A 13,246-nucleotide genomic window follows, 5' to 3' on the forward strand; every position below is an offset into this window, starting at 1 on the left:
TTGAAATTACAATAAAGGAAAAAAAAAACTACCCAAAACCAGAGCCGAAGCAACTGTAGGGCAGTGCACTATGGACCATAGATGCATAGATGACAGGTGTGAAAGACGGCTGCGTAGATTTCTACAAGCTAATAGACGTGCAACAGTTGAGCAACTGACCACCCAATGACCCAAGAGGCTACCAGCAGTGTCTCCTCAACGACAGTTCAACGAACGTTGCTGTGTATGAGTCTCCGCAACAGGCGCCTGGCTCGTGCACCCATGCTGACTGCCGTTCATCGACGACAAAGGCTGGAATTTGCAAACCAGTACTGCAGCTGGGACATCCAATGAGTGGTGATAGGTGGTCTTTCCAGATGAATCAGATGCTCCACCCTTGTGAAACGTCTGAAGGCAAACACTCTGCAACAATCGTCGGAAGGGTGCAGGTCGGAGGGTGGAGCGTTATGGCCTGGGGAATGTTATCGTGACATTCCTCTGGTGGTCCTGTCATTGCAGAAAGCACAGTGTATCAACACAACTAGGGCTCTATTCTTGGGTACCATTTCCGCGCCTACAAGTAGTTAATTTCTTCCTCGGTATTAGAGCATCTATCAGCAGGACAATGCAACGGCCGGCCGCTGTGATAGAGCGGTTCTAGGCCCTTCATTCCGGAACCACGCGGCTGGTACAGTCACAGGATCGAATCTTGCCTCGGGCATGGATGTGTGTGATGTCCTTAGGTTAGTTAGGTTTAAGTAGTTGTATGTCTAGGAGACTGGTGACCTCAGATGTGCTTAGAGCCATTTGAACCATTTTTGAACAAATCAACGTGTCACACAGCTTGTTGTGTACGTGCATGGTTCGAAGAGGAACAGGATGAGTTTCATTACTCGCCTGGCTACCAAATTTCATGGACTTGAAGCCAATAGAGAAAATGTAAGACCACCTCGATGAGGAAGTTCGCGCCATGGATCCTGAACCACACCTAGCGCAGCTGGCCACGGCAATGAAGTCGGCATCGCTCCACATTCCTTTTGGTACCTTCCAGAACCTCATCGATTTTCTTCCTGCACGCTTCGCAGTGGCCCGCACTGCAAAACGTTGTTAGTCAGGCTTCTGACAGGTGCTCACATTAATGTGACTGGACTGTGTCACTCTAATGGGAACGCTGAGAAAGAGACGTTGTACGTCACGGAAAGGTTGTTTCCTTAAGTTGTAAGAGCAAATATTACGAATCTAACCACGAAATATATGATTTCTTGCCAGTTGCGTTTTCTATAATTGCTGTGACAGTTACCTTTATAAACCAAATTATACGAAGAAATAACTGTTGTCGTTATTCCAGTGCATCACTGGCAAATTGAGAACGAAGGATGTAAGAGTATACTGGTGCCAACAATAACGTGCAGTAGCTTAAGAGTAAGGATGTAGTTATCTTACCAAATTCAGTACATTTAAATAAGTTACAAAAATTAGATAACATAATCATACATTAATGAGATATTTTTCTATGGTGTCGTTCAGTCATTTCGTTTTTTATATGAACAGCAACTGTTAATACTTTCTGAACGATATTAGAAAGGCAGCGAGATTGTATGTAGTGACATAATTTTTTCCCGAGTAATGCAGTGGGAAGAGATGAGATGACAAACGAGGAGAGAACGAAAAATTAGTGATATGTTCGAATTATTAATTCAGCGGATAACTGTTTGCGAGATACGGATGCAGCCACAAACAGCGACAATATAATGACCTCTTTCCGTGCTTTCTACTTGCCTTTCCTTTGTGAATGTTGTAGCGACGCTTAGTAATTCTTGTAGAGCGCACCATTCGTCCTAGCGTTTCCCTGTCGTTAATGACCTAATTCTCAATATCGCCGCCGCAGTCCTTAACCGCTAACTCAAATTAAGGTAACAAGAGCAAGAATAACTTTCAGGCAGAGTGAAAGCGTGATTAGCGCGGCGTCCTCCCTTTCTGAACAGCTCCTTGCAAAAAGGTGAAACAAGTCAGTAGAAAAGCTACAAAACAGCGCTCGGTACATTAATGTGGATGTTCGAAGCAGTACTCAGGATGTGAATCTGAGCGAAGTCATCACCACATTAGAAAGTGAGCCTTGATTTTATCCACAGCTTGGTGGTAAGGAGGTTGCGGTTCTTATTCGACATTTTAAGAGAACGATTCCGCTCAACCAAACTCTTAATGGTACTTCCTGACAGATTAAAACTATATAGCGACCTACGGCTCGAACTCGGGCCTTTGTATTCCGCGCGTAAGTGGACTATCAACTGAGCTATTTGAGCATGAGTCACACCGCTTCCTTCTACAGCCTTCCAAACTTCACAGAAGTTCTCCTGGATAACTGACGGGACTTGCACTTCTGGAAGAAAAGGTCGTGACTCGTGCTTAGTTAGCTTAGTTGGTGAGCACTCGCCCGCAATAGAGTCCCGGCTTCGATCCCGATCTGCTACACAGTTTTTCCCAGCCAGGAATTTTCATATGAGCGCACACTCGGGTGCAGAGCGAAAATTCGTTAGTGAGACGTATAATGTTAATCATCTTAAAATCTAATGACATTAAAATTGGCGCGTTTTGGAACAACGATCTTCCATCTCCAGGCACGCTGTGAAGCGTGCTTGTCATCTTGATCATTACAGAATTGTTAACCTCTTACTTTCATATATCGATGTGTATGCATTCGATAGAAAACCTTGTTGATCTGCGAGCTTTCGTTGTGTTGCTACACCGTCTGTGCCTGAGGGTATTCACAGAGAGAGCGTCATTATTAATCGAGATGTGTTGCAAAGCCGACGTGAAACTGGACGTTCAGGAAGCTTTTATCTGGAACTGAGCTGCTAAATATTGAATTCAGATTTGATGGAAATGACTCAATAAGACTATCATGAGAGTATTTATTTGTGATTTTTGAAAAGAGTTTTACGAAGAATTGATGTAAAGTAAATTTGTAGCTTTGCATCCTTGCACTCTGTTGTAAAATTAATTATCGTACCGAAATTTAGTTGAAACTTATCTCATGGATTTCTCACAGCTAGGGAAGTTAGTTCTCCTCTCCCACGTATGCATTTTGTGAAAAAATGGAGATGCCTGTGGGCAGGCTAACCTTTTATGCAAAGTAAAATTTTGAATAATTAACATGTTGCTAAAACAAGACTTTTTGTAAAAAGTCAATGTTGTTCACGATCTTGAAAGTCAAATCATAAAGTAATTCTTCTCTATTAAACTCTTTCAGAAACATCATTTGTAGAACATTAGCACCAAAAATTATTAGTATGCAAGAAATTCGTACATTGCATGTGTCCGCATTGCATGTGGCTGTATACACGCTTTGAACGTCATATTAAGTTCACCATTTTAATTTTGTTTTGCTGCAGCGCTGCTGGCTGTGTTCCACTTTCGGGAGAAATTGTTTACTGTACCGAGGTAAGTGCGGGAATAGTTCAGGGCCATAGTCATATAATTACCCTGTACGTACAGAACAACGTCATTACACAGGTAATCAGTGATTAGGCCAGATAGATTACATTCAGCTTGGAAGTTGCTTTCTTATTATACAAAGTACATGTCAGTGAACAGTACGATATATCCGTGTGTGATACAGTGTTTGTATTCTGAGTTTTGTTCCGCAAGCTGCGGAAGTCAGCAGCGGACTTTTTTAAGGTAATGTGAAAAATTACTCTGACTAAATTTAGTAGCTCATTTAATGTGTAATCTTTATTGGTTTTTTTTGTGACTACGTTGCACTAGGCAGTCATCTTGTCGGCACCACCTCCATTGTATCACCACACAGCCTCCTAGGTGAATAGTATTTGCCACGGTTTCCAGCAGCTTGTTTCCGTGCTCGCCTGATGTATCGGATCTAACGCTAGTCCACACGAGAACATCAGCTGTTAAGTGTAGTTGAACCGAATTTTGCTCTTAAATTGAAAGAGAGAGCTTTTTTCTATCCATCGAAGGCATACATATGCAAATAAATTACGAATCACGATTCTCTGTTTCTCTCATCTTTTCCATTTACTACCGAGTAAGTAACGTTTATGCATTCGCTGTTTCTTCGAAACAGGTGTGTTTTACACCCTCTTCTGGTCAGACGGGACTATAAAAATGAGGCAGTAGAGTTGGTAATTCCGAAATCGTCACTCGATTCCTCGACTGCAGTGTTATCTCAGATAGCTTATTTATATGCACCTAATTCATTCAGGAGCCTAAGGAAATAATCAGACAAAACGCCACAAGAGTCGGGGTAGTTACTTGATTCTGTCTATCAAAAAGGTAAAATGTAAATCCTTCACAAAAATTGTTGGTTAAAAGACTTATTGTAGACACCACGTTATTCCATAAAGAAACTAATTTTAAATTTAAATTTTATAATAACCATGCCAGGCACAAAATTCTATTACCTTCTTGCGTTTTTAAACAGAAATGACATTCTGTGGAAGAAAATCCGTGATTGACATTTTGTGTACTTCCTTATATATAAGACACAATCACATTGGTTCAAATGGTTCTGAGCACTATGGGACTTAACATCTATGGTCATCAGTCCCCTAGAACTTAGAAATACTTAAACCTAACTAACCTAAGGACATCACACAACACCCAGTCATCACGAGGCAGAGAAAATCCCTGACCCCGCCGGGAATCGAACCCGGGAACCCGGGCGCACGACCACGAGCTGCGGACCAAAGTCATATTCTATAATACAACCGTAACTAGTTTCTATATGAATATGGTATCTGTTCTTTCGGACATTTCCGAAACAACAGATACCATCTCCATATAGTTAAGGCTAACCGGCCATTGACCTTCTTCTGTGCTGGATGCACACGCATTGTCCGAACTCTTACGGGACTCGGTAAGATTTTCTGCCGCGAGTAATGAGTGTAATGGGCAGGGGCACTACGAACGTAGTGTGTGGAGATGAAGTTGGGAATGTGGGTCTCAAGGGGAGCGTGCAAGGGATAAGTCCCTGCAGTAGCACTATCCTCTGTGCCGTCTGTGGCTCGGATGGATAGAGCGTCTGCCATGTAAGCAGGATATCCTGGGTTCAACTCCCAGTCAGGGCACACATTTTCAAGTGCCCCGTTGATGTATATCAACGCGTGTCGACAACTTAGGGTTTTGATTTAATTATCATAACTAGTTTCTGCCTATACTGGCCATCTACACATATTATTAGCCACGTGCGGCATTTGATTAATAAAATGTTCATTACACGTGTTGTCACACTCGCATGAAAACACAGTTAATTAAGTAATTGCCGCTCATCGCTAGTAGCATCTAAAGCAGGCCACTGTAAGCAGACAACTATTATGATTGTCACCGAATGTGACTGTGACTGAAATAAAAGGACGTTCATAAATTTTACCCTGTTTCCGTTCGTACCCTTTTGGGTTGGATGTACTAATTGTATTTCCGCCCTCTGCTCATAAGAAATAACTTTACTTAGAAAAAAGTCATAGAGAGAGGTCATTTTTCGGTTGCAACGTACTGATAAAGTAGCGGCCATTACTAGTTATTGCATCATGAAATCGTCTGTAATCTGCTGAAGCCATCACACTTTACATTATCTGATCAAAAGTATCCGGACACTGTTACGTAATGCGACACTGAACGCTAGATGTTACGAGGGGCAGATCCGTTACTATAAAAGGAGGAGAGGAGTAAGAGAGGCAGGAACAGCACAATGAGTTGGTTAAGGAGGGTCCAGTGACTTAGAACGACAGACGTCCGATGTCACCTGAGTAACGGATCCATCAGGGCCATTTCACTTATAAAGCTACCCAAGTTGCTGTCGGCGGTGTGACTGTGAAGAACAAACGCGACGGAGTAACCACAGAAAAACCGAGACCAGCAGACCTCATACACTGACGGGGACCTTAGAGCATTGCAAAGGGCGGCTGTGAAATCTCGCACGAAATGGGTGGAAACAATCACTCGTGAGTTGCAACGTGCTACTAACAGTCCAGCTAGCGCAGTGACTGCGTGGGGAATTGAAAAGAATGGGGTAAAATGGTCGAACAGCTCATCATGATCCACGCTTTTCTTAAGTCAGCGCTAAGCGACGCTTGAGCGACGTCATTGGACAGTGGTTCACTGGAAACGAGTGATTTGGAGTGGTGACTAGCGCTGTACCTTATGGCAATGCAATCGAAAGGTTTGGGTTTGACGAATTCGTACAAACCGTTAGTCGTCACCATGTGCAGTGCAACAGTGAACTTCAGAGGATGTGGTTTTATTTTGTCAGGGTGGTTTTCCTGGTTAGGTGTGGTTCCCATACTGCGCTTAAGAAAACGTTAAATGAGGAAGGATATGAATACATTTTACGACATCGTGTACAGCGTACAGCAGAGTAATAGTTCGGAATCGACTGCTGTATCACCGTGACGATGCGCCCGTCATAATGCAACACCTTTAACATAATGGTTTGTGGACGATAACATTCGGCCTCTCCCGCCGGAGTTTCGAGTCCTCCCTCGGGCATGGGTGTGTGTGCTGTTCTTAGCATAAGTTAGTTTAAGTAGTGCGTAAGTCTATGGACCACTGACCGTAGCAGTTTGGTCCCTTAGGAATTCACACCCATTTGAACATTTGATAATAACATTTCTGAAATGGACTAGCCTGCATGAATTTATGAAACACCTTTGGATTAGTAAGTCCGCTTCAGTCACGACGCAAGGATCCAACATCACTACCTTTTTCTGGTTTTGGCTCTTGATAAATAATAGGCTGCTACTCCTCCAGAGTCAGACAACTCACTGAAAGTGTGCCCAGCAAGTTCAAGCAGTCATAAGGGCGAAGACTGGACACACTTCAGATTAATGTCCACTAATAGATGTCCAGATACATTCAATCAGATTGAATGTTAGGCTGAAGCGGTTTTAAGAAATTCAGGAAAATTTAGACTGATCGGAGATTCTAATGATATTTGTTTGGAATGCGACTCCAGTGTCTTAACCGTTGTCAACTGTAGAAATCGATGAGTGGGAAAATATTGATGGTTTCCTTCATCAGCAGTAGGAGCGTGAATTGTTGAAGCCATAGTCATATAGCGTAACTACGGAGCCTTAATTACTAAAAGGTGAAACGTGTTTAGCGAACATTTTAACGTTAGTTAATTAAGCGGTGTTTCTCCTTGATGAAAACTCCCTCAGTATTCCAGTAGTAGGAGCAAAAATGCTGCAGCTGAGAATTCAAAGAAGCGAAATCATTACGAAGAAGACAGGGAACAAAGAGATAAAATCGAGGACAACATTGTATGCCTCCAGCTCTGTGGAGATATATCCTTCTCAAGCACTGCCTTAATGAATATCACTGGTCCAATGGCCATTTCTATCTCGTCATAGTAACTGACAAGCCTCCTCCAGCAATGGGCTTAAACCAATTAGATTGAAGGAAATGTTACAGCATCAACACCTCTACCTAAAGTTACAAAACTACTACTCCAGTTTTTCCCAGCTGGTGGGACATTCTGATTAAAATTTCAGCACAGAAAAAAGCCAGTCCTACAGATTAAGAAATGAGTGAGTAGATGACGACTGGAGAGTGTGTTTAACGAAACTGAAACTTTTCACGTGGAGATTGCTACACGTCACACACAGAGCGCTTGCACGTACAACTTACAGCCATTCTTCTGAGAAAGGTCGAATGTTTGCGTGAGGGACAACAGAGCATCGTACTGAGAAATTGCACAGACAATTGTCTAGAGTGCAATGACTTCAGAAAGAGTCGTGACGACGTGGGCTCTGGACGACAGTAGAGCAATAAGAGTAGGCACAGGGCTTTCCAGAAGGGGTGCACGAGAAGATAGAGTTGTTCGACTGGCTGTGACGAATAAACGGATGACAACAACTGAAATCCGGACAAAGGTTACAGGCAGAGTGACACCACGATCCCTCGGACAGAACTGAAGCTAGGTCCAGATCTCGAGGTGCAAGTGTCGTTTACCGCTGATAACATACCACAGACAACAGAGACTTGTATGGTGAGGAGCCAGAGTCAGCCGTACACTGGAGTTCATACCAGAAGTGCCTTGAGGAATGCTAGGATCCTTGAGTGGCCTGCCCAGTCCCCTGATTTGTCACGCGTAGAGTATGTCTGGAACGCGATGGGAAGATATGTATTTTCATACCAGCCTCCAGCTAGAAATCTTCAAGAAGCGTCAAAGATTGTACTTCAGGCATGGCGGGAAATTCCTGAAGATGACATTCGGAGGTTGTTTGTTTCCATGCCACGATACAGGGTGTCCCTCTTAAACCTCCCTGATTTCAAAGACACTGGGAAATAAAATCACAGTAGATACAACAATGAAAAATGCACCACATTGTAAAGCATCAGAAAGAATTTATTTATTTATCATCAGTACACCTCTACCTGTGAATGATTTGTAGCACGAAAAATATCGAGTCTATATTCAACGTCTTGCCGAGCTATTTGTAACATTTCCTCTATTATTGCTGCAATCGCATTAGAGATACGATGTCGCAACATTCGCTTTGGTCGCATACACGCGGTCCTTCATGAATGCCCACATGAAGAAATCAAGCGGCGTAATGTCGGGTGAACGTGGTGGCCAGGAATGGATCCTCCGCGTCCAATCCAACGATTGGGAAATTTCCTATCCAGGAACTTGAGGGCAGCTGTTGACCAATGCGGCGTAGCTCCATCTTGTTGAAAAATGATTTTAGGTTGCGAGTCTTGTATCTGAGCGAATAAAAACTGCTCCAACATGTCCAGATACACTGATCCATTCACTGTTCTGCAAAGAACAGTCCAACAATCCTGTCTTGCATTAGCCCGCACCAAACATTTAGTTCATGGCTATCACGAACATGTTCAATGACAACGTGCAGATTTTGCGAAGCCCAAATACGAGCATTATGCCTATTAACCATGCCTGATAGATGAAAGGTTGCCTCTTCTGAGAATAAACATATTTCCAGGAAGCTGGCATCCTTACCATTATGCAGCAGCATAACCGCAGCAAATTGTTGTCAGTGTGGTTTGTCGTTTGGCGTCAGATGTTGCAGAATTGGCACTTTGTTGGAACACATACGAAGACGCTGGTAAACTACACCATGCAATGTTGATCGAGGTACGTCAAGTTGTCTAGATGCTTGTCGAATTTACTTATTTGCGTCTGATGTCCTCCACTGTCTCTTCTGAAACTCTGCACATTCATACACACGACGATAACTTTTTTTGCACAGTAATCGACGATTTTGTTTCTGCAAACCACACTACTTCTTGCACGTGCTGCAGCGGAGTAGCCATTTTCACTTCATTTGACCATGCTGCATTCTGGCGACGATACTTGGCTCTTCTGATACAGAAATGTAAATTCTCTGAGATGTTCTACGAAGTGGTGCATTTTTCATTGTCGTATCAACTGTGGATTTTCCGTCCTGGGTAATTGAAATCAGGGAGGTTTCAGTGGGACACTCTGTATAACGAGGTTGATGGTAGTCAACAATTCCAAATGAAGAGAAAGTGTAATTTCTTACTATCTGGCTGTAAGACAGAGACAGGGCAGACTCTGGAATATAGGCAGCAGCTAATTGAGGACACTGGTTCTCTCTTACCATCTGCACCCATCCTGTCTGCCTCTACCCCACCCTCACCTACCTTGGCCTCACCATTGACCATCATCTCTGCTCTATCCAATCCAAAGCCCCCAACCATCTCTGACTCCTCAAACTCCTCTCTGGCCAGCCTTGGGGTTGAAACCCTGTACCATCCTCCACACTTACAAATCCTTAATCCTTTCCATCCTCTGCTATGCCAGTCCCACCTGGATATCCAACCCGCCCAAATTCTATAAGTCCCTCCAGATCCTCGATCGCCATGCACTCTGCCTCACCTTCCATATACACCTTCTGTCCCCCAAGCAGATTCTCTACGATCTGATACCTTTCCCCCATCTGCTCCTATTCCTCGAACATATCTGCATACTCTACACCTCCCGCTGCCTTAATCCCCCCCTCATCCCCTGGTTGCTCCTCTCCTCTCCAACCCCTGCCCTCTGCTGTGTCTTCAATGTTGTGGCCCACTACCCTCCATCTCTACACCCTTCATTTCCTTTCCCAAGGTGGCTTCCGTCAACTCCCCCTCCCAGATGATTCCCTCTCTCCCTCCATTTATCCCTCCTATCAACTCTGATCCTCACCTCCCCCTCCTTTCCTTTGTCCTTTTCCCGGGCTCCCTCTTCCCCCCCCCCCCCCCTTCCATCCTGTTTTTTCCCCACCTGCTCTCTCTCTGCCTCCCTTCTCTCCCCTGCGTCCTTTTGCATTTCCTTCCTCTGCCTTTCCCTATTCCTTCTCGCGTCTGCCCTGCTCCCCCCTTCTTAGTCCTCTCCCTTCGTCGGTCCCCCCCTCCGCCTTTCGTTTCTCCTCTCCTCCCGTCTTTTCTTCTCCCCCTCATCTTACCAGGTCGCCCCCCCCAATCCTATCTGCCCTCCCCTGTGGTGTGTCATCTTCATGCCGACTTTTTAGTGCAGTGTTTCCAGTGATTGTTAAGTGTTGGGCATCTTTTCCGAAGTGTTGTGAATGGACATCATACAGTCACAGCGTGTGATTTTTATATCTCTTGCGAACAGTAACGAGACTGTCGAGGTGTTTTTTAATTGTCTGTCTAATATTTTCCCTGTCTGCTTCCTGTGTATTTTATTATAATCGCCCACCATTTCTTTTATGTTTTAACGTTCCACAATTTTCCGCCGTTTTACAATTTACATCACCGTTTTATCACCTGCTTTTATTGTTTCTTATTTTATTATGTTTTAAAAATTCTGTAGGCTGAAGAGCAGCGTACTAACCTGCTGCCAGCCCGCCTCCTTCGGGGGGAATCGAAATCCAATAAAGGAAAGAAAAGGAGGACACTGGGTGCCGTGGCAGGCTGCGTCGAATCAGTCGAAAGACTTCAACAAATTTGCAGCCAGTCGTCATCTAATACATCCCGCGATATTTCAACTGGGTATCTGCCAATCATCCTCAGGCGAGCCATCGAAGACTGACGAGGACGTAGTCTATTCTGCAATGTAGAGGGTGCTACAACTGCCCCTACCATTGTCGTTTTATGCAACCCAAAATGTTATATCTGGCCTTCAAAAACAACTTGCAAGATGTTCATATTCTCTGTCTCACTACGCACAAACTATTAGTCCTACAGAAAAAAAATTAACAGATCACATTTGTATGCTTTTCTTGAATAACTCGAAAACTACGGCCTCTAGCGAAAATGTATCTCAATACAAAATTTAACTACGTTAAGTTTTCTACAAAAATGGCCCTCTTCATTTTTTGTAGCAGTAATAGTTTGCACTTAGCGAGCGAGAGAATATGGAAACCTTGCTCAGAAGCAACATTGCGGGTTGCATAAAACGACAGCGGTAGGTGCACCCTGTGTATTGCGGAACGGATAACGTTTCCGTCAGATTTCAATGGCTTACCTGAGAATGACTGGCAGTTGTGCTGTTGAAATAGCGTGGGATGTATCGAACGACGACCGGCTGCAAGTAATTACGTGCTCTGCTGCAAATGTTTGGAAAGTTATAGACTTTGTTCTGTTACACACTCCAAAAGATACACATAACCTCACTAGGTGCCGGAAAAACATAGTACACCCTTTTTGAGGTTTCTAATTCAGTCAGAGTTTATTGTTGCAACAGTGCGAATGGTGTACACGAAATTATTACATTTACAGATCGATAGTCCAAACGACCCTGACGTACCGTGTATCGACCCATGCTGAAACACCCATATTAGTACTTGGTGTGGTCATCACGAGCGGCAATGGAGGCGCTGGCTCTGCATCCAGTCCAGCGTACAGATAGCGAATACCGTCCTGGGATATGTCATGCCACCCCTGCGTGTCCTGTTTACGTAGTTCTGTAAGAGTTGTTGCTTTACGGGTCGCATGAGTCACTTCTCGTCCCATCACATCTCCCACTTGATCGATTGGAAACAAGCCTAGCGAACGTGCTGGCTAGGGCAGTTAAGGCACGTCTTGCAGAGCACGTTGAGTTTCATGGGCAGTATGGCGGTAAGCGTTATCCTGTTGGAGCAACACATCATCTTCCTGCTCCAAGAACGACAAAAGAACGGATCTAATAACAGTCGGCACTTACCGTGGGCAGGTTACCACCTCCTGAAGAAACCACCAAAGGTGAACGACAGCTGTAGCTTATCAGACCGTAAGACCAAGGATGGGGCCAGCGTGTCTTGGACGAGTGCACTCTAAGAGACACCACTTGCCAGCTCTGCGCTGAACGCGCAAACGACCGTCACTTGCGTGCAGCCAGAATCTGCCATTCCGTCTTCCAAGCTATCCTCTGACGTCACCAGTCAAGCGCCGCACGTCGAAGCTGTGGCGTGACTGGAAGACAGGCTAGATGTGTGCGGGCCTGTACTCCCACTGATAATAAACGGTTCACAACAGTTCGTGTTCACACGTCTGGGCTCACAAGCCCTCATATCTGCGCTGTGGTAGCTGTACGATGTGCCACAGCTACCTTTACAATACGTCTATTCTGGCGAGCATCTGTGCTGTGTGGAGGTTCAGAAGCTGATATGAGGATGTCAGAATGTTCACGTGAACATTCATTGCGGCATCGTATCACAACTGACGCAGCATGACCGTCTTGTAATTCTCCGAAAGGACCATCCCGTCACTCGGAAGGCCACAATTTGACCCCTTTCAAAGTCGCTCAGTTGGTTGTAGGAAACACGAGCGCCTCTCCGTTTCATGATTGCCCGCTTGCTTCACACGTTTGCACGACACTGAGCCGGCTGTCTGTGAGAATTTCCTATAGCTCTGGTAGCTATATCTCTACGGTATCTGTTAGCGGATGACGCTGAAACCGTTATTAGTACATCTACTATCCCCCGGGTGCCATACGCCGTCCACGGATCAAATTCGACGTCGTCTATCCATGTGTACTAGTTTTTCTTCCGGCTGTGTATTTACATGGGACGCATTGTCCCAGGATCAATTGAAAACTTACTGTAATCAACAGGGCCAAGTGATGTTCTCTGAAATATAACAGTTCATTAGTTTTTTCATAAATTAAATAAATTCTAGAGTTTCATACACCTGTGAGTATGGTATGTATGCTGTGCAAACTTCATCGAAGAATCTCTCTAACTTATGAAGAAAAGTGTACCTATAGCAACAAATGCAGCCATTAGTAAGTGAAAAAAAATGATGAAATGTTGCACATAAAAAAATTTATTTTGTTATATTTTCGAACTTC

Source organism: Schistocerca gregaria, chromosome 4 (genome assembly GCF_023897955.1).
Source record: "Schistocerca gregaria isolate iqSchGreg1 chromosome 4, iqSchGreg1.2, whole genome shotgun sequence".
Taxonomy (NCBI): Eukaryota; Metazoa; Arthropoda; class Insecta; order Orthoptera; family Acrididae; genus Schistocerca; species Schistocerca gregaria.